Source organism: Panulirus ornatus, chromosome 4, assembly GCF_036320965.1.
Source record: "Panulirus ornatus isolate Po-2019 chromosome 4, ASM3632096v1, whole genome shotgun sequence".
NCBI lineage: Eukaryota > Metazoa > Arthropoda > Malacostraca > Decapoda > Palinuridae > Panulirus > Panulirus ornatus.
This window is the reverse complement of record NC_092227.1, coordinates 60,040,633-60,063,316: the sequence shown is the minus strand read 5'-3', so window position 1 is coordinate 60,063,316 and position 22,684 is coordinate 60,040,633. Positions and strand designations below refer to the sequence as shown.

At 42.3% G+C, this 22,684-nt stretch overlaps 1 protein-coding gene across 7 annotated transcripts in view; it reads left to right on the top strand.

The window, feature by feature from the left end:
* Positions 1 to 22,684, top strand: part of LOC139766508 (uncharacterized) — a 1,237,960-nt gene that overhangs the window by 791,058 nt on the left and 424,218 nt on the right. The gene's annotated exons all lie outside the window — the stretch shown is intronic.

The following is a 22,684-nucleotide window of genomic DNA, read 5'->3' as shown; positions in this document are numbered from 1 at the left end:
ATGATTTGCAAATTAGAGTAGTCGAAATCACTACCATAGCTACGTCTGTGATGATTATGTCGCTTCATATCCATGAGTAATATTCTTTCCGCCTCCTTGATTACGTGAAAACTTCACAGGTTTTTTTTCACCGAAGCTTCTATACGTCTCTCTACTCCTACCACACTAATCTGTGAGTGTGTGTGTGTGTGTGTTCTCTTCAGAGAACCTCGTTTGGGAACCAGTGGCCTTTTGCTGTTTGAAGTCCTTTGTATTCCCTTGTAACCCTGAAGGAACAGTCAGGATGGTGAAGCAAAATAAAAGAAAAAAAAAAAAGTTTAGACGCCATCTCTCTCTCTCTCTCTCTCTCTCTCTCTCTCTCTCTCTCTCTCTCTCTCTCTCTCTCTCTCTCTCTCTCTCTCTCTCTCTCTCCTGGGAGATGGTAAAGTCCTAGTCGTGTGAGAGTTCTTAGTTAAAGGGAAATAGATAAAGCAAACTCAGATTCTCGTGGAGATAGCGGGTCATGGAGACATCAAGTTGCGAGAATGTAGACGGGCGTATATTATGTATCAGGATTTCACAAAACATACGAGAACCAGAGAGAAAAGGACACCATTTCTGCCGTTTACACATGGCAGCATGGAAGCAAAAACATTTCAAGTATGACCAGTCATTTAGAAAACGGAATCATGTAAGTGCTTGATTTTGACTGAGGTGGTGGAGGAGGGCAGACAAGGGCGACAAGATACGACGTGTAGGTTCTAAGTGGAAGTACAGTCGTGGCAACAGAGCAGAGTTGATGAAGACCCCGTTCGAGAGTAGATGTTACCAATGGGAGTTGAATGAAAAGACTACAGACGAGTGCTGTGGGAGGTTCTCTTTAAGATCTGAAATAGTCAAAATTTGGATAGTTACCCTTTGATGCTTAATACAAAGCGAGAGTAGAGAGAGAGAGAGAGAGAGAGAGAGAGAGAGAGAGAGAGAGAGAGAGAGAGAGAGAGAGAGAGGAATGCTGAAAAGAGAAAGCGTTCGGAGAAGCTCAATGTAGTAGGTAGACCCAGCCAGCATATGAAAGACACAAGGGAGTTAGGACCGAGTATCCTCCTCCTATCTGTCGAATCTTGCACACACGAATACAACTAAGGCTCGAGAATTTTGTTATCTTCCACTCGTTTCACGATGTAACGTTTTCGTTCCTTAGAACAGTTTTCTAACTGCTCTCAGTTTAAGCCTGATAATAGTTTTCTAATTGCTCTCCGTTTTATCAAGCCTTATAATAGTTTTCTAATTGATCTCAGTTTAATCAAGCATTTTAACAGTTTTCTAATTGCTCTCGGTTTTATCAACCCTTACAACAGTTTTCTAATTGATCTCAGTTTAATTAAGCTTTATAAGTTTTCTAATTGATCTCTGTTTAATCAAGCTTTATAACAGTTTTCTAATTGCTCTCGGTTTTATCAAGCCTTATGACAGTTTTCTAATTGCTCGGTTTTGTCTAGCCTTATAACAGTTTTCTAATTGCTCTCGGTTTTATCAACCCTTATAACAGTTTTCTAATTGCTCTCAGTTTAAGCTTTATATCAGTTTTCTAGTTGCTCCCAGTTTAATCAAGTCTTTATAACAGTTTTATGATTTCTCTCAGGTTATTAAGTCTTATAACAGATTTTTTTTATTGCTCACAGTTTAAGCCTTATGACATATTTTTAATTCCTCTCGGTTTATCAAGTCTTATAACAGATTTCTAATTGCTTATCATTTATCGAGCCTTATATAAGATTTTTCATTGCTCTTCGTTTATAAGTCACCTATAAGATACGAGAAAATATAAGGACGAATGTACTACATTTTCCATGGTACCTTTCGTTGGCCTTGAAGGTACATTTTTTTTTTTTTCTCTCTCACCACTTCTGGTTTTTGTTCACACCGTCGAAATGTCAGACTACAATTTATCAGTCGTAACTTCACGTAATAAGAGAGACGAGGCTCTAGGAAGGACAAAAGGTGAATGGGCAAGAATCTAGTGCACAGGGAGGCCCTCCCGCTGTCGTAACCAAACAGACATATAAAGGTCAACGCCCACTCTATCTCCTCCTCCCCTCTCTCTCTCTACTCCTCCCCTACGGTTCAACTCCCTCCCATAGCTCCTCCCTTGGCTCCACCTACAAAGTGTTGGCTCCCTCGCACTCGACCGCTCCTGTGGTAACTCGGCCGCTCTTGTGATGGTCTTGCAACGAGAAGGATGCGTAGTTTTGTGTCGCTTAAGAGCAAATGTTCATGTAGGTGTTTTAGTCCACGATGGAAAACGAGAAATGCGAATGCAGATGATGTGAGAGAAAGAATGGATGCTTGAAGTTTTAATGTGTAGAATAATTAACAAGGCAGCGAATGGAACCATGGAGGCGGAAGTGAGTCATAGGGTGGGGGATGGGGGGCGAAGGTTCTGGGAGCGATGAAGAATGTGCAGAAAGAGAGAACGTTATCTTGAACATTATCCGGGAGGGCAAAAATGGGTATGTTTGAAGGAACAGTAGTTCCAACAATATAATTTGGATGTAAGGCATGGGCTATAGATCAGGCTGTTAAGAGGAGGATGTATGTGCTGGAAATGAAGTGTTTGAGGACAGTGCGTTGTGTGAGGTGGTAAGATCGAGTAGGTAATGAAAGAGTAAGAGAGATGTGTGGTAATGAAAAGAATTTAGTTGAGAAAGCAGAAGAGGGTGTGTTGAAAGGGTTTGGACATATGGAGAGAATGAGTGAGGAAAGGTTGACAAAGAGGATATATGTGTCCGAAGTGGAAGGAACAAGGAGAACGGGGAGACCAAATTAGAGATGGAAGGATGGAGTGAAAAAGAAAATGAGCGATCGGGGCCTGAACTTGCTGGAGGGCGAAAGGCGTGCACAGGATAGAGTGAATTAGAACAGTGTGGTATAGTAGGGTCGACGTGCTGTCAAGGAACTGAACCAGGGTATGTGAAGCATTCGGGATACACCACGGAAAGGTAAATGGGGCTTGGTTACGGATAGTGAGCTGTGGTTTCGGTGCATTGCACATGATAGCTAGAGAACAGTTGTGAGTGGATAATACCTTTCTTCCTCTATTATTGACACTACATCGCTAACTCTGGAAACGGTGATCAAGTGTGTATACACACACACACACACACACACACAAACACACGCACACGCACACACACATATCTATACCTATCTATCTATCTATCTATCTATCTATCTATATATATATATATATATATATATATATATATATATATATATATATATATATATATATATATATATATATATATATTTTTTTTTTCTTTTTTTTTTTTTTTCCAAAGGACGGAGCAGAGAAGGGGGCTGGATGAGGATGTTTCCTCAGAGGCCCAGTCCTTTGTTCTTAACGCTACCTCGCTGACGCGGGAAATGGCTAATAGTATGAAAGAAAAGATATATATATATATATATATATATATATATATATATATATATATATATATATATATATATATGTATATATATATATATATATATATATATATATATATATATATATATATATATATATATATATATATATATATATATGTTGGAGACAAATGAGAGTGTAGGAGGAGGGGAAATACGAGGAGTAATGGAAGAACTTTATTGTTTTAACGTTAAGCAATAAAGTTCTCCCATTACTCGTATTCTTCCTCCGCCTACACTCATATATATATATATATATATATATATATATATATATATATATATATATATATATATATATATATAGATATATATATATATGTGTGTGTGTGTGTGTGTATGTGTGCGTGTCTGTATGTATGTTTTCTTGTACAGTGTCCCTTGATAGTATATTAAGTTTTCTCTTACAGATTTGAAGAATGTTATAACTCTTCCATGCTTTTATTGTGTTACTAACATCATTTTGTCATATACATTAATGTTAAAGTACTGTGAAAAATATGGTTGTTACTTTCCTATGTTATGTTAGCACGATAATTTTGGGAACTGGTGGTAATTTGACGAAACGCCAGTTCGCTCTCTGTGCCCGTTGCTTGTGCTCTGGTGTCCCTGTATAATCAGGTTATATTTACCCTTATTGTTGTCTTGTGTCCTTGATTAATTGTCATATGGAAGGATAAGGGTATAGGCACTATATATGGAAGGACAGAGAGCAGTATTTATGAACAGCTGAAAATTTCAGATTTAAATCAACGTTTCGGTGGCTCGTCCGCCATGGCGTCCACCTTGTGTTCGGATCATAATTTGTATTTTGTTATTTCTTGTAATATATTGTCTTGTTGGTTGTTTCAAGTGCATTTGGGTTTGGATAGATATCGATGTATGATATTGATAATTCTGCACAAGAAGACTTTATTTATCCATTCTTTTACATAAACACCTGTTACACCTCATTCACCTTCATATGTTCATGTGTTTTCCATGATGATTTCCCGTTTAGCAACACCGAACAGCGCATCATCTCTCGCTGCGAGACTACCACAAGAGCGGCGGAGTTACCGCGGGAGTCGTAGAGGGCGAGGGAGCGAACAGTTTGTAGGTGGAGCCAAGGGAGGAGCTATGGGAGGGGGTTTGGCCTTATGGGAGGAACGGAGAGATTGAGGGAGGAGAGAGTAGGCGTTGACCTTATATCTGTTCCATTACGACAGAAGGGCATCCCTCAGCACTAGTTTCTTGCCCAATCACCTTATATATATATATATATATATATATATATATATATATATATATATATATATATATATATAATTCGTTCTGCTGTTTTAATGAACAACATGGTTGAGACTATGTCGCATCTATCTCAACCGTTAACGTTAACAGGTCTGAGATAGCCAGCGCAAATGTTGAAACATTTGTGCATCACACACGGCGCATTCTCCCCACGTATCCGTATTAGAATCCAGGAAAAATGTAATTTCACCCCAGTCTTGCTGCTGCCATTCCTCCCTTTTACAGAACAGTGTTATGGTCATTATTTACAGAAATCTCAAGAGGCTGGTGACACACGTCACAAGAAGGTGATGCTTAGGGGCTGGTGTCTCCAGAAGTTAACATTGTTCACCTGAAGAACAAGATTCAGTAATGCAATGGCTACCAGTGTGTTCCATGCCACGCCTTATCCCTCACTGAGGCTCACTTGCGCACCCAGTGTCAGTGGAAATCTCAACTGATGATGGAGACCACGTAATCACCATTCCTTTGTGGCTTTTTTTTTTTTTTAGATATATCGTTTCTCTCTCTCTCTCTCTCTCTCTCTCTCTCTCTCTCTCTCTCTCTCTCTCTCTCTCTCTCTCTCTCTCTCTCTCTCTCTCTCTCTCTCTCTTTGGGGAACTTGGCTGACTGGTTGAAGTATCTGGAAATATCATCGTTTTGAAAAAAAATGTGTGATGGATGTTCCTGCATTTAATGGATAACTTCATTTATGCCTCTTTTTTTTTCTGTTTTGATTATAGGTTGTTCTTGCCTCTGTGTCCTGTTCCAGTGGCCTGGGCTAGCTATTTCCTCACGTATATTCTGAGATGTGAATGTTGTCTGTTTTCCCCTTCATTTTTTATATATATATATATATATATATATATATATATATATATATATATATATATATATATATATATATATATATATACGTTGGAAAGGATCACAATTTTGCGCGTGATCCAGATATTCCTACGAGTCCACGGGGAAAATGAAATCACATGTTTACCAAATGGCGTCCTAGCTTCGTCTCTTCGATGTATATCAACTGACATATTTCTCTCTTGTGTCTCCCCTGATGATGTGATTATTACACGAAAGTGCACTTGGGAACATTTCGTGTTTCATTTTCCCCCGTGGTCTCATAGGAATATATAGACGTATGGAAACTAAATCTTGTTGTAAGCATGGAGTGAAAATTGTCTTTACAAACCTACTGTTCTAACTTTATCATTACTAGTATTATTCTTACCTTTGGTTTTAGGGAATTCTGTTCCAGCCATAGTCATAAACAGGGCTTGGACGGAGTTACGACCACACACTCTATTACACGTCTCTGAATCCTTCTTTATATATATATATATATATATATATATATATATATATATATATATATATATATATATATATATATATATTTATTTATTTATTTATTTATTTATTCATTTATTATACTTTATCGCTGTCTCCCGCGTTAGCGAGGTAGCGCAAGGAATAGACAAAAAGGCCACATTCGTTCACACTTAGTCTCTAACTGTCATGTGTAATGCACCGAAACCACAGCTTCCTTTCCACATCCAGGCCTCACAAAACTTTCCATGGTTTACCCCAGACGCATCACATGCCCTGGTTCAATCCATTGACAGCAAGCACGTCGACCCCGGTATACTAAGTCGTTCCAGTTCACTCTATTCCTTGCACGCCTTTCACCCTCCTGCATGTTCAGGCCACGATCGCTCAAAATCTTTTTCACTCCATCCTTCCTCCTCCAATTTGGTCTCCCACTTCTCGTTCCCTCCACCTCTGACACATATATCCTCTTTGTCAATCTTTCCTCACTCAGTCTCACCATGTGACCAAACCATTTCAAAACACCCTCCTCTGCTCTCTCAACCACACTCTTTTTATTACCATACATCTCTCTTACCCTTTCATTACTTACTCGATCAAACCACCTCACACCACATGTTGTCCTCAAACATCTCATTTCCAGCAGAACCACCCTCCTCTGCACAACTCTATCCATAGCCCACGCCTCGCAACCATACAACATTGTTGGAACCACTATTCCTTCAAACATACCCATTTTTGCTTTCCGAGATAATGTTGTGGCCTTCCACATTTTTTAACGCTTCCTGAACTTTCGCCCCCTCCCACATCATGTGACTCACTTCCGCTTCCATGGTTCCATCTGCTGCCAAATCCACTCCAGTTTTTCTCCATTCAAACTTACCTCCCAGTTGACTTGTCCCTCAACCGTACTGTACCTAATAACCTTACTCTTATTCACATTTACTCTCAGCTTTCTTCTTTCACACACTTTACCAAACTCAGTCACCAGCTTCTGTAGTTTCTCACCCGAATCAGCCACCAGCGCTGTATCATCAGCGAACATCAACTGACTCACTTCCCATATATATTAAACTCCTTGCGTAATACTGCAAGGAGACACTTTCTAGCCAGAACTAGACCTTATGAATAACCCCAATGATATTCCTATGAACACTACATCCTCCCTCAGGATCATAGGGAAGCATTTGAGCTCTCTCTCTCTCTCTCTCTCTCTCTCTCTCTCTCTCTCTCTCTCTCTCTCTCTCTCTCTCTCTCTCTCTCTGTCTCTCTCTCTCTCTCTCTGTCTCTCTCTCTCTCTCTCTCTCTCTCTCTCTCTCTCTCTCTCTCTCTCTCTCTCTCTCTCTCTCTCTCTCTCTCCCTCAGGACTGTACTGATGTGAGGATAAGTGACCCGGAACCGAATGCTGATGAAGTCCGACTCGATCATCTCAGACACCCGCGAAACGGGTGTGGCTGCCGGGTGAGGTGTAGGAGACGGTGATAGATCACGCCGTAGACCCCGTGTTCACTGGAACCTTCAGGTTGGCTGTGGCAACTCCCCGTACACGTAGCTGTGTTCGCCTAGTTCATCCAGTCAGCATCAGGCGTCGCGGTTGAGGCAAAATACATGGTCTGGAGAGGCCAGTGGATGAGGGCATATTTCATGTATTGAAATGCACCAGTTTCTTTCTTTTTTTTTTCCCCCCATTATCAAACAGAGGAAAAGTATTTTGATTTAGTAGAAGGATTTTTTTTTTTTTTTCGTTTCTTCAATTCGTTTTCTGTGTACCGTCAGCTTTTGCGAAGGAAAAATGTGAAGCGTTAACCGATCCTTTAAGACTCTTGATTTTTTTCTTTTTTCTTCTTTTCTCCTGTCCAGCGAAGTACCTTTGTAAAAGACAGTTGCACACTACTCTTACAACCCACCCTTTTTGAAAGTCACGTTCACTTTCATTAATTTCTCCTCAGTAAATTGTCGATGTGAAGATGAAACACTTGAGCTCCCCAAGTCCTTGCTTGGCCCAATAACCTACAGATGGGCCATTTCCATTTGATCATCTCCAGGTGCATTCTCGGGCGAGGTCTGCGCTATACGCGAGAACGGCGTACGTGGTAATGGATGATAAGCCAACCCTACATTCCTGTAATCGTCTGTCATCCTTTATTGCGTAATTATTGCCAGGGACGATTACATCGTCTGGGAGGGTAATTAATGCTATGAATTGCCCCTCGCTATAGTGATGGGAGATGGTCGTTCAAGTGCTGTTATTACCTCGTTAGAGTCCTAATGTATGGCCACAGGCTGATAGGATTATGCTGATGCTTCAGCATTACAGTCGTGGCATAACCGGGCGAGAGCAGGTGAGAGTGAGGGGAGCGGGTGGTGGGGAGAGAGAGAGAGAGAGAGAGAGAGAGAGAGAGAGAGAGAGAGAGAGAGAGAGAGAGAGAGAGAGTAGTAGTATTAGTAGTGGTGGTGGTGGTGGTAGCAGTAGTTGTGGTAGATATTGACGGACCGTCGTGCCTGTACAGAGGCCTCGTCTTGGAAAGTTGTATTTCAGATCATACACAGAAGAGCAGGTGGCTAGCGTGGCGTGACCAGGCAGGAGTTGTTAGTCACTTGAGAACGTAGAGGCGTGAGGCCAGTTTTGTGGCAGTAAGTCTTGAAAAGCCAGTTATGTTGCACGTGCTGTAGATAAACGAACAACGTTAAGTGAATTAGATTACGCGTGGCTTCGGGGACCCGGAGACGTGGTATTGTAAGGTCAGTGCTTGGCGGCTTGTTGAGGTACCAGTTACGAGGCAGTGCGGTGGAGAAGACCAGTTATGTGGCGAGTGTTTTAGAGGGACCAGTTATTGGTGATGTAGAGGCCAGTGTTGTGGTGGGGGCCTCTCGAGAGGCCAGATGTGAAGTAGTGTGGTATAGTGGATTAGTTGTGTGGCAAATTGAATTTTCTTTTTCTTTTATTTATTTGTTTATTTTTCATCATTATTTTTTTTTTTTTTAGGGGGGCGAGGGTAAGGTTGGAAAGTTCAGTAGAGTTAGTGATATTTTGCAGCATTTGAAGAACTAGCCGGCAGAAAGCTGCGTGTGTACTTCGTGATGCAGGAAGTTATTTATGTAAGCAAACTAGTGTTAAGGTGTTAGGTATGTAGTTAAAAATGTTTTGGGGGAACTTGCCTAGTAATTTCTCATTCAATGGCTACTGATGTGTTAACGTTGCCAGGATTCAGAATACAGTGAGGAAATTTTTTGTATAGGTGTAGAGAATTTGAGAATATATATGTGAACATTTTTATATTATGTAAATTTTGTAGTCTGGACTCGCATTGCGTGAGGGTGCAAGAATTTTCCAGGCTTCCATCCATCAGAATACAGAAGTATACTTACGGCAGCGGTGGACAGCATCATCATTACGAGCTGGACGAGCTGAAGAGAAGGTGGCCAGAGCACAGAGTAGCTGAGACAACGAGAGAGAGAGAGAGAGAGAGAGAGAGAGAGAGAGAGAGAGAGAGAGAGAGAGAGAGAGAGAGAGCCATGCCCGTAGACCTTGGACGAAGCCTTGGGAACTCCGTAGATTATTAATCCCCCCCCCCACTCAAGTCCACCCGACCCCACAATCCCCCCCAGACACGTAGCCGGCCGCCTCTAACATACCAGGATACGCTCTGTGATCAGCGCGGCATGACAGACAGACACACAGGAGGGACAGGTCTCTTGCCTCGGGCGAGCAGCGAAGCTAATGATATGTTGGGCGCAAGTAAACAGAAGAGGCAGTAAAGAAAGACTTATGAATAATGATTGCAGGTGGGAATACGTTTGGTGGTCTCCTCCATGTGTCCTTTTCATGGCTTGAAGGCGAGGGCAGTAATCTCTAGGGGTGTCTGTAGATAGGGACATGGAAGGTGTGAGGTTGTTGATGGTACGAAATGCTGTGATGGAGAAGGTAATGGTGCTTTGGATGGAGGGTAACGGAGGTGAGAGTGAGAGAATACCCGCATTGACGGTGGAAGTGAGGGCTGGTCATGCTATTGTGGTGGTGGTAAGGGCACATATTTGTCCGTGGAAATGATGTGTTGGACATACGTGAAATATAGTACTGGTGTTCGAGGTGAAGTGTGATGCTCCCGATAATGATCGATAATGACACTTGTGAGGTACAATATTAAAAAAAAAAAAGATATGCAGGTGTAGATGTGGCAGTTTTGTGTTATTATAACGATTTGGCGAGAAGTTGAAGAGAATAGTATGAGCTGATGACGAAGACGTGTTGTTTGTGGTAGTGCGGGTGGTAGAAAGTGAAGGTGATAGTGGTGGTGGTCGTGAGAGGTGATGGTGTAGTGAAAGGTCTTAGGCCTGCCTGGAACACTGGACGTCACACGCTCCAGGGGAGCCGCCAGCAGAATTACGAGTGGTCGTCTGGCTAACCCTAACACACCTGTGGTGCTTTAAACACGCACATCGTGTCCTTATCTTGACGTGTACCAGCCATAAGAGTGGTGAAACATGAGGGTGACCACTGTAAAACCGAGCCAGCGATCGAACATGGGCTAGTAGATTTCTATACACACACACACACATATATATATATATATATATATATATATATATATATATATATATATATATATATATATATATATATATATATATATATATATATATATATATATATATATATATATATATATATATATATATATATATATATATATATATATATATATCATTTAACACATTCACCAGTCCTTCAAAATACTCATTCTATCTCCTCCTCACTTGATAACTACGTGCTACCACTTTCCCTTTAATCCCCTCACCGATATTCCTGTTTGTTCTCTTGTTCCTTCCAAAACAATCCTCATCTCCCTAAATTTTCCTCATACTCGCTCACCCAACTACCCTCTTTTTCAACACCTGCGATTTCATCTTTACTTCCTTCCGCTTTCTCTCACCCAAGTATCATTTACCCTCTTTTTCAGCACCTGCACCTTCCTCTTGGCCTCCTGCCGCTTTCTCTTATACATCCCCAATCATATGCACTCATTCCCTGTAAGTACTGCCCAAACACGCTCTCTTTTCTCTTTTACGAACAACTTCACTTCTTCATCCCACCATTCACTACCCTATCTAATGTGCTCACCTCCCACCTTTTGGTTGCCACATACATCTCTTGCGCATATACTTCCCATTCATCACCCACTCCTCTTGCTTCAAGTACTCTTACTTTTTGCCATTCTACATTCAATCTCTCCTGGTATTTCTTCACGCAAGTCTCTTTTGCAAGCTCACTTACTCTCACTGCTCTCTTCTCACCGACATTGTATCCTCGTGTTCGAAAACCTATACAGATATTCACCCTCGCCTCAACAAGATAGTGATCAGACACTCCACCAGCTGCCCCTCTCAGCACATTTACATCTTGAATTCTCTCTTTTACACGGCTTACAAATCATATATATTTCGATAATGCCTGTTGACCATCTCTCCTACTTACGTGTGTATACTTGGGTGTATCCCTCTCTTTAAACCAGGTATTCCCAGTCACCAGTCCTCTTTTAGCCCACAGCTCCACAAGCTGTTCATTTCCATTTGTAACACTGAATACCCCATGTCCCCAATTATACCCTCGGCTGCCGCATTACTCAGCGTCGCATTGAATCACCCATCACTAATACCTGGTCTCTTGCATCAGAACTGCTGACACACACTCAGCTGTTCGCAAAGCACTTACCTCTCATGATCTTTCTTCTCATGACCAGGTGCATAAGCTCTAGCAATCACCCATCTCCAGCCATCCACTTTCATTTTTACTTACGTCAATTTAGAATTTACTTCCTTACGCTCTGTCACACACTCCCACAACTGCTTCAGGTGTAGTGCTACTCATACCTTAGCTCTTGTCCTCTCACCGACACCTGACATTACTCCTACGATATTTCGAACCATTCTTCCCTTTTACGCTTGGGCTTTGTTTCAGTCAGAACCAGAGCATCCAGGTTCCTTTCCTCAAAAATACTACTCATCTCTGTGTCGCCTCTTCTTGTTTACATCCATACACAATTAGACACCACAGCCTGAGCAAGCGAGGAGAATAAGCACTCCCTGCTTGACTCCATCATCTGTTCTCTCTTTCACAAACTGAAAATGCAAGAAGAGGAAATGTATATATATATATATATATATATATATATATATATATATATAGATAGATAGATAGATAGATAGATAGATAGCTGAAAAGTTAATAACACCAAAATTAGAAAGAATAGTAAAGCAGGAGGTTGAAAGACGTAAATCACCTATTATTTTTGATGTAGAAGACGGCCAAGCACCTAATAAAGAATAAAAGAGAATGAATAAAAAAGGGTAATTCGGTGATGAAAGAAAGGAGAAAAATGAGTTGTTATGCACGCGTTATACCGAGACGACCAATTATGATTACGTTTGATATGGAGTCATCTAGCTAGGAGGTACTTAGAAATGCTAAGAAACTTAAAGACACAGTGGTATTCAGTGGGATGTTCGTCAGATGTGGTAAATAGAGGGAAGGTAAGGGAAAAATTCAAGGATTACGGTCGGAATGCGTGAAAACTGGACGCTCAGAATATGGCAACAGGACGGAGCATCCTGACCAACATTGTAGACAGGTCAGGAGTCAGGAGATTGTAATGTCAGACTGAAATTGGATGTTGAGAAGTGATGATGGATTAGTAGCTAATGGTAAAGGGCTGGAACGCAGGTCTCGTATACGTAAGGAGTGAGGCGCCCCCATCTCTGCCATCATACAGCTTCTTAAATCTATGTATGATGTCTGCATTAACCATGTCGTCATTCGGTATGAAGTGCGCTTGATATTGTTGGCGTCGTGGAAACAGCTTACTTCAGAGATAAAATATCCGCATGATCCGCCCAGATTTGTGCATGATAGAGTGAATTGGAACGATGTGGTATACAAGGGGCGACGTGCTGTCATTGGGGACTGAACCAGGTCATGTAAAGCGAGTGGAAGAGACCATGGAGAGGTCTGTGGGGCCTGGTTGTGGATAGGGGGCTGTGGTTTCAGTGCATTACATACGACAGATAATGGATGTGAGCAAATGCGGCCTCTCTCAGTCTGTTCTTGGAGCTACCTCGCTAAAGCGGCGGGAAATGGCGGATAAGTATTATATATATATATATATATATATATATATATATATATATATATATATATATATATATATATACACACACAGGACGTGTGTGTGTGTGTGTGTGTGTGTGTGTGTGTGTGTGTGTTTCAGCAGGAGAAAAGGCATATATTCTCATAAACGTCTGAGGAGACCTGGAATTAGACAAGGCAGTGGGACGGCAGTCGGGCTAATGCCGTCCCTAATTAGTAACGTGAAGGACGTCTGGCAAGACCCTAGAATTATGCGGCTCTGGAACGTATATAATGTTCCTGTGGAGATCCCACGCCCGGTGCATCTAGTGTTGATTGGCGAAGCTTCTCTGTGGGTGTGGGTGACACTGGACCTCAGAGTGTCCCGGTAAGTGGACACGTCAACGTGTGACTTTAATTAATGGGCGGGAAGATGAAAGTGTGATGGTGTTTCTTTTATAACTAGTTAGCAAATACATCTGCAAGTACAATAGTAACGGATTAGTCTATCTACCTGTTATCATTACTGCACCACCAGTTTTAGGGGATGGTGTATATATATATATATATATATATATATATATATATATATATATATATATATATATATATATAATGCAAGGGTAAGAGAGATGTGTGGAAATAAAAAGAGCGTGGTTGAGAGAGCAGAAGAGGGTGCTTTGAAATGGTTTGGGCACATGGAGAGAATGAGTGAGGAAAGATTGACCAAGAGTATATATTGTGATCGGGGCCTGAACATGCAGGAGGGTGAAAGGCGGGCAAGGAATAGAGTGAAATGGATCGATGTGGTATACCGGGGTCGACGTGCTGTCAATGGATTGAATCAGGGCATGTGAAGCGTCTGGGGTAAACCATAGAAAGTTGTGTGGGGCCTGGATGTGGAAAGGGAGCTGTGGTTTCGGGCATTATTACATGACAGCTAGAGATGAGTATGAACGAATGGGGCCTTTGTTGTCTTTTTCTAGCGCTACCTCGCACACATGAGGGGGGAGGGGGATGTTATTCCATGTGTGGCGAGGTGGCGATGGGAACAAATAAAGGCAGACAGTATGAATTATGTACATGTGTATATATGTATATGTCTGTGTGTGTATATATATGTGTACATTGAGATGTATAGGTATGTATATTGTGCATAGGTGGACATGTATGTATATACATGTGTATGTGGACGGGTTGGGCCATTCTTTCGTCTGTTTCCTTGCGCTACCGCTTGTACGACATCCTCAACTACAATTGTCATCACACTAACACTTGATGCAACATCCGCTGCTGTTGCTGGTGATGTTTTACTAGTTCACAGCAGCTGCTTCTGCTAACCATGATGATAATGATCATCATCATCATCACTATCATCGTCATCAGTCATCATCATCATCAGGATCATCATCTTCACCATCATCACCATCATCATCATCATTATCGCTGTGACCGTACCAAAACTGTCACCGCCTTCATCACGTGATCAGGAACATAAACAACACTACAATCATTATCAGACAGAGTGAAAAGAGCAAATAAGATTCTGGGTCTCATTGGCAGGGGGGGCGCCTTCGAATATAAGTCCACGGAAATCACCCTTACTCTCTGCAGTTCATTGGTTCGTTCCCATCCTGAATATTGTGTTCAGTTTTGGCCACCGCACTCCTAAAAGAGACTTAGAACGGACAGAGTGCAGGCAGCGCCGTGCTACCAAGATGATTCCCGAGCTGAGAAACAAATCTTATGAGATCCGAACAAACTACTTCAATCTATAAAGGTATTCAGAATGATCAAAGGTTTTGATAATCATGATCGAACAGTGCTCAAGACTTGATTCATCTGATTTCCCTCGTGGGCAAACGATTTACATTTAATAAGGCGAGGTACCTTTTTTAGCACCGGAGTGATATACCAGTTAGCGTGGTTGAAAGCAGTACTACATAGATACGTTTAAGAACAGACTCGATAGATATTTCCCATCAAGTCCACGACTTCCATTATTTGCTCCTCCTCAGTCTCTCTACCAGTTCGCAGGTTATTCTCCTTGGACGTATCTGTATACCCTACTGACTTGAGCCACACTAATTGTGAGTTTCTGTTATCTTCTACTATCACGAACAGCTTCGAAAGGACCCAGTGGTCTCCTGTTCCTGCTGCCATCCCTGTGTCTCCTATCATTTTGGTTATCTTCACCACCACGATTGTCAGCACTGTTATCATTGACAAAATGTCTATAATCATTATCATCATGATTATCATCATCATTGTGATCATTATCATCATTATTATTATCACTACTACTACTACTACTACTACTACTACTACTACTACTACTACTACAAACATTATTGCTACCACCACCATTGGTATTTCTGTTTTTATTAAAGCTATTAACACTGCTATAACCATCACTGCCTCTGCTGCTATCAGCCTATCGACCACTATATGCCCCCTGCCGCTCAGCTCCACCCTTCCCCTCCCTGCCCACTATCACCCACCAGGGACATGCCAACTGCCAGCCTCATGTTGGAGAGCACCACGCGTGACGGAGACCCTAGCCTGGGGCCAGATAAGCTGTGGGGGGCCTTGCTCGGTACACTGGACAGACTCGTGTTCATCCAGCTGAGGAACCTCACCTACCTTTCCTGCCCTCACCTACCTTCCTGCCTCACCTATTCTGTGCTCGTCCGTCTTTGTTTCTCTTTCTCCTCATTTTGATCGCATCGGGGGTACATGGGGGAAACAGAATAGTGCATACAAGGCAGCAGACCGCTAGGTCCTTTCAGGGTCGTTTGTGACGATACAAGAGAACAGAATCAGACAAACAGACTTTTATGTTATAGTAACTAACATGGCACAGACAAATAAACACGCCTCAACCAGGGACATTTCGAATGTAAAGGAAGCGTCAAAGCAATGTTAAGAAAATTGTCAAGAGCTCCTGAGGTGTGCTTAAAGACCAAACTGTTGTAAGTAGAAAGGTGATAGTAAGACACGTAGATGAAAGGAGGACAAGAACTCCAAAAATTCTTTCTAAAGGAAAGGAGGAGATATGAGACCCATTGGTCCTCATGCAGCCGGTCTGTATATACAGGAACAGAGGGAAGCAGCAGCCTGACGCGTGTTCTGGATCCAAGCTTTTATGGGCAGTTGAAAATGTAGACGTCTCACGAGAGCTGTGGTCGAAATGTTTCCCGCGGAATAGGGAGTGTGCAGCATCCTCATGGCAGACAGAGTTGAAAAGAGGTGATGAATGAGACGGAGGGCCTTTGATTCCAGCGAGAACTTGGGGAAGAGCCACCCTTTATATGCAAGCCTTACTTCATACTAAAGCGAATAAGATCTCTGAAGACATGAAGTAGCCACTCAAAAGAATAATAATCACAGCATCTGTACAACATCCTAGATCTTGACTGACAGATTTGGTGATGTTGATGAAAGGGGTTTACCTGATAGAGCGGAGGTTAAGGTCTGAGCAAATGTATTTGCGGTATTACAGGATGGACTTGCGTTATTTTGAATTCTAACGGTGGGAAACAAGTGACTTTTGGGAGGAGGTATTGGCTGATACGGCATTTTTGCCTGATGGAATATGTTACAGCTCCTGCAGTCCTTGATACTACACAGGTACAGATCAGGAGAGGGGATAGGCTCCGTATGAGAAATAGAATGATTATCTGATTGAGGATGGGGAAAGTGAAGTAATGTAGAGCGGAATCATCAGCGTTGGAGTGAATGAGGAAAGAGGTTGAAGATAGATAATGTACAGTGAGGAAGAGAGAAGAGGTGATGGGACAGAACACTGAGGGACATCGAAATTATTGAGACAAGACGGGGAAGTTGCCTTATCATCGATGGACCGAGAGGAAGCCGTGCATGAGAGAAGAGAGAGAAGGGCAAACGCCATAGAAAGGAGTTTAGAAAGCAAAGACTTATGCCACAGCTTTGAGATGTCGAGGGCTACAGCTAATGGTCATCCGCCAAAATCTCAGGGAGAGGAGTGCCAAAGATTCTTCACGTGGGAGACATCATAAGTAGACCTTGCTCTACGAAAGCTGCATTGGTGATCAGAGTGAAGGAAAATAGATACCAAATGTTTGACGTCGTGAGAGTTAAGAAAAGATTCAAAGACTCTGGAGACAGCAGAAGTAAATGGACGATACCTGTAAGGGTTAGAGATGGGCTGCATTAAAAGCATGCTCCCAAATCAGTCCAGTTCAAATGAATCTTGATATCGATAAATGTGTTACATAGCGGTAGAAAAACGAAAAGGCAAGCTACATTAGGAATTCTGCTGAACTGTCACAGGTGATAATCTCTGGTGACGTAAAACCAAGTAAGCAGTGGACAGGAGTGATGAAAGAAGAGAAAATTCTTCGATTCACAGGTAAGGCCCCCGAATATAAGTCCACGGGAATATTCCTTACACTATAACAGTTCATTGAAACGTCCCCATACTGAATACTGAGTCCAGTTTTAGTTATCCTACCTTAGAAAAATACAGACAGAATGGAGAGAGAGTGCAGTGTGGAGCTACCAAGATGATTCCCGGATTGAGAAACAAATACAACAAGAGCTTTAAAGAGATATGGTCAAGAGGTGATCTTAATACAAGTAATAAAAGTTATCAGAGACTTCGATAATCTTGATCTATCAAGTTACTTAAGACTTGATTCGTCCGATTTTTACTCGTAGTAATGGAAAAAAAGACTCATGGGCAAAAGCTTTATTTCGAATGAGGCGAAGGATTTTTTCTTCAACAGGATTGTTAACATATGGAACGATTCTTCAGTTAGAGTGGTTGAAGGCAGTACTATAGATATATTGAGATATGTACTTGATAAATATCTCACTTCGAGTCGACGACTTACTGTATTTGCTTTTCGTTAGTCATAATGATAATTTGTAGGTTATTTTCTTCTTGAATTATCTGTATACCTCCTAGATACGAAAGTTTCTGTTATCTTCCACTACCACAAACAGCCTAGAAGGATCGAATGGTCTGTCGTCACTGCTTGAATGCGTTTGTATCCCGTAATATTCATTCGTGTTCCAAGAAGAAGGAATGTTTGAGTTTATAGACACAGATGAAATATGAGAGCAAGGATTGGAGCTAAGTTAGAGGCACACTTACTTAGGACTTGAGAAAGTTTGCCACCGGGACCATACTCGATGCCATCTTGAACTTGTGTCGGGACGGGCATCAGAGCAAGAGCAGTTGAACCAAGACCAGGAGGAGAAAAATCTGATTGAGAAAGGGCAGTGGGGCCTCATTCCAGCCGAGACAACCTATGCTATACGTTCAGCACAGCTGGAGTCATCATGGCCAGCGAAACATTACCAGCCCCATTGAAAGTCACTTAGATATCTATAAAGGGACGACCATACTGGGCTCTTTCAAAGTGACAGGGGTGTTGTTTCGAGGAGAGGGCAGGTTGGAGGATAGAGGATGGACTTTGCCCATATTAGAGTGACGGAGATAAGATAATGGTGGGAGAAGGAGGGCAAGAAATTCTGTACGCATAGTTTGAGGGTTCGGAGGTAGACAAAGCGGTCGAGAGCGTTGCAAGAGTGGCCATACCGATTAGGGACTCGGGTGTGTAATTACGTGTCCCAGTTCGGGTATGGAGAAATGTATCTTATTGTAAACTGAAGGGGTGCGAACAAGTCAGTCATGGACTGAAGACAAGTACATGTCACTCCATTTCTAAGCGAACAAATGATGTTGCTTCTCGCTGTTGTTAGGACGTCATGTTATATGATAACATTCCTGTTGAAGGAAAAAGTAGTCGAAATAAAACTTTCATCCATTTGTTTATATCCATAACAGAGGGGGGGAATCGTATTGATCTGGTCTTAAATATCTGTTGGTATTAAAGACTGTGGAAGCTATTCATATTAAATAACTGCATTTTATCATCTTTTAATCATATCGTTTCTTAGCTTAATGACTTAATGTCGTTTAGAATATTCGTCTGGGATGTTTCACATGCTGGGAAAAATCACGGTCGCTCGGCATTGTGCTTTGCTCTAATGTCTTTCTCAAGAAGAACAAAACTGAGGACAGTATTCAAGGAGGGAATGAACCAGTGAGCTGTGAGATGTCAGTGAGGATGAGTTTCTTAGGCTTGCTATCGAATATCCTGCATATGAAGTCCATAATGTCCTTATATATGCATATATTTCTGCTTATAATGTTTATTTGGTCTTAGAACAACTTTTTTTTTTAAAATTAAGTGGATCACCAAAGTGCATGAATAAGATGAAATGTGGCAAGGCAGCTGGAGTGGATGGTATTGCAGTTAGGTTTAATGCGAAGGGGGATGAATTGCTGTTGATTGGTTGTTAATGATTTACAGTGTATGTATGGATCATGGTGAGGTGCCTGGGGATTGTCGTAATACATGTATAGTCCCATTGTATAAAGGGAGAATGGATAAAGATGAGTTGTTCTACCTGCTGAGGCATAAGTTTGAGTATAGCTGGTAAGTTGCATGGGAGGGTATAGACTGAGGCGAAAGCATGTACAGAGCATCAGATTGGAGGAGTTGTGTGGTTTCGAAAGTGGTAGCGGATGTGTGGATCAGGTGTTTGCCTTAAAAAATGTGTGTGTGAGAAATACTTCGAGAAACAGATTTGAATGTGGCATTTATGGATCTGGGGAAAGCATATGATAGGGTTGATGGAGAGATGCTTTGCGAATGGTCTTAAGAATATATGATGTAGGAGGAAACCTGCTAGAAGCAGTGGAAAGGCTTTTAACAAGGGTGGAAGGCCGACTGACGTTTCGTCTCTGTATTATAAGCTAGAATGTTTGCAAGTATTTTTTCCCCCAAAGATATCCTTTTTGCACCTATGATCTTGCTACATTAAGTTGAGTATTTCTGATCTCCACCATAACAAGAACATTCGGGTTGTACCTGTGTTATCTTACAGTCTGGATTCCTGTGTATCACATCAGTTTTGCTCAACTGTTGCCTCGCTGGCTGCTGTGTTGCTGCTGGTTTTGTTGTGTCTTTTTTCCTGCTACAACTATTGCTGCCGTAGGTAGTGTTACACGTGTATTTGCGTCTAGTTTGAACTTCCACTGCATCTGTCTTTGGTAATGCTGATGCTGTTTCCAGTACGACTGTTGCTGTTGCACTTGTTGTTACTGCTGTAAGGCTTCATGTTGGTACAGCTGCTGCTGTTGTTACAACCATTGCCATTATACAATGCACCACCAGTTATCTTTCCCGTAGACATTACCTTTGTTCCCACTACCACTGCTATTCGTCCCAATGCAGCCATTACAAGAGAAAAAGAAATGAATATTCAAGTATTGATTTTAATTTCTATCTCTGCTCTTGCCTTAGCTAATGATCTCCACTATGTCGCACATGACACAGTAACAGCCACAGATGTTGGTCGGTATTACCAGAGTTGCGGGTAACGCTGTGAAGCGTTCTTTATACCTTCGGTTCTCGGTAACGTCCAGGGAAGCTGCCGGTCTGGGCCACCTTCCACAGTCTCCTTCATCTTACCGACGGAGACGAAGGGATTTCCATCCCTGGCGGTGGGTGGGATGAAGAAGACCACGTCTTTCACCCATTATTTAGGTCATTTCTTCCATCATGTGCAACACCGGGGCGGCTCCGAGTAATGTTTAGATATTCAAGAAAAGTTGTTTTATTGTTGCTTTACTTTAGGCACCATTTTTCTTTTTTTTTTTTTTATAAGACAAAGAAAAAAAAGGGGGTAAGGAAAGAGACCTTGGCTGGGAATTTCGGTAATGCATTCGTATCACCTTTCTTTTTGTGGCGGTAACCCGACGTAATCGCGTCATTATCTCCCCCTCCTCCTCCTCCTCCTCCTCTGCCTCCTCCTCCTCCTCCTCCGCCTCCTCCTCCTCCTCCTCCTCCTCCGCCTCCTCCTCCTCCTCCTCCTCGATTGGCAGCCACGGCAGCAAGCCAGCTCATGATAATATCGCGGGCGGCAGGAGGGGGATCGCCTCACGCTGTGGTGCAGAAAATTCATTGCCTTGGAATCTTTTTTGCTCGCCTTTTCGCGCCACCGACAAACCCAGCGGTGTTGAGGTCCACGCGCGCTGGCCGCTGACCACTGATGCTGCGGGTCCGTCTCGACTTCTTATGGTAATGCGTACATCGCTGCGTTCACTATGATTATGGTCGTAATCGACGACGTGCTCATGCGTACGCTAAGTAGATTAAACCCTACTGTTGCCTAAGTACCTGGGCCGTCCTGCTGTCGGGCATTAGGCTGCAGAGCTCAGAGAGAGAGAGAGAGAGAGAGAGAGAGAGAGAGAGAGAGAGAGAGAGAGAGAGAGAGAGAGAGAGAGGCCTCCACGCCGGGACGCTGTGTAAGAAAATTGCTCCATTTAACAAAAGGCTTCGAACCATCCATTTTGGTATCGGGTGGCCAGCCAGCAACTTGACACGTCTCTGTGATAACAGAATGATCCAGGTTTTCTTCCGTCTGGTATCATAATTATCTGGCCACGGGAGTCTGACAAAGACCCTTTGTGAACTCTGTAATCCTTTCCACGCTGCCACTCACAGGATAAGCATGGCGTGGAAAAGTAGAGGCATTAAAGACACCGCTATTTGTAGCAGAAGTAGCTAGAAAGTTACGAAGAATTTTTTTTATGATGATCATACTTTACAATTTTAGTTATCGTTTTGTCTTTATAACAAAAAGTGAAGAGACACGTGTCATTGGTGATGGATGCATGACATTCATGTTCCTATGGCCCATCCTGGAATCTTTTTTTCGGACTGTTAGACAAATGCTTCGTTCTCTGGACACAAGCCAGGCTTTATGGATAGCATCCATCCCCGTGTACTGAAAGAGAGTGCCTCCGAAGCAGCACCTGCACTTGCTTGTTTGTTCCGTTTCTGCTAGAAAAAACTAAAACTTTTCTTTTTTGGAAGCATGCGTTGGTAAATTGCATCTCAAAAAGGGGTGACCGTTCTAACCCTTCTAAGTATCGTCTTGTTCTTTTTACGTCTAGTGTCCTATAGTCTTTGAATTCCTCCTCACCTCCTATATCTTCAGACACCTTGAATCTCACCGTCTTCTCTTTGATCACCAGTATGGCTTCGGTAAGGTAGGATCCACTGGTAATATTCGTTCCTGGCTTGCTAATGTCTGATCATCATCCCTGAAAGACGTTTGGGAATCCTGTGTGTTTGCCCTTGACATATCCAAAGCCTTTGACAGGGTGTGGCATCCGGGTCTCATCTCTAAGATCGCCTCTTCTGACTTCCCTCTCTCACGTTGCTCCCTCATATCTAGCTTCCTCTCTAGCCGAACTATCTCCTTGTTTGTTGAAGGATCAGCCTCTCGGCTTTCACCATTAACAGCGTTGCCCTTCTGTGTTCTACCATACCTCATACACTTTTTCTCCTGTTTATCAACGGTTTCCTTTCTTCAGCAAACAACCACATGCACTCGTATGTTGATGACTCAGCAATGTATTTTTCCACATCCTTCAAATTTGCTCCTTTT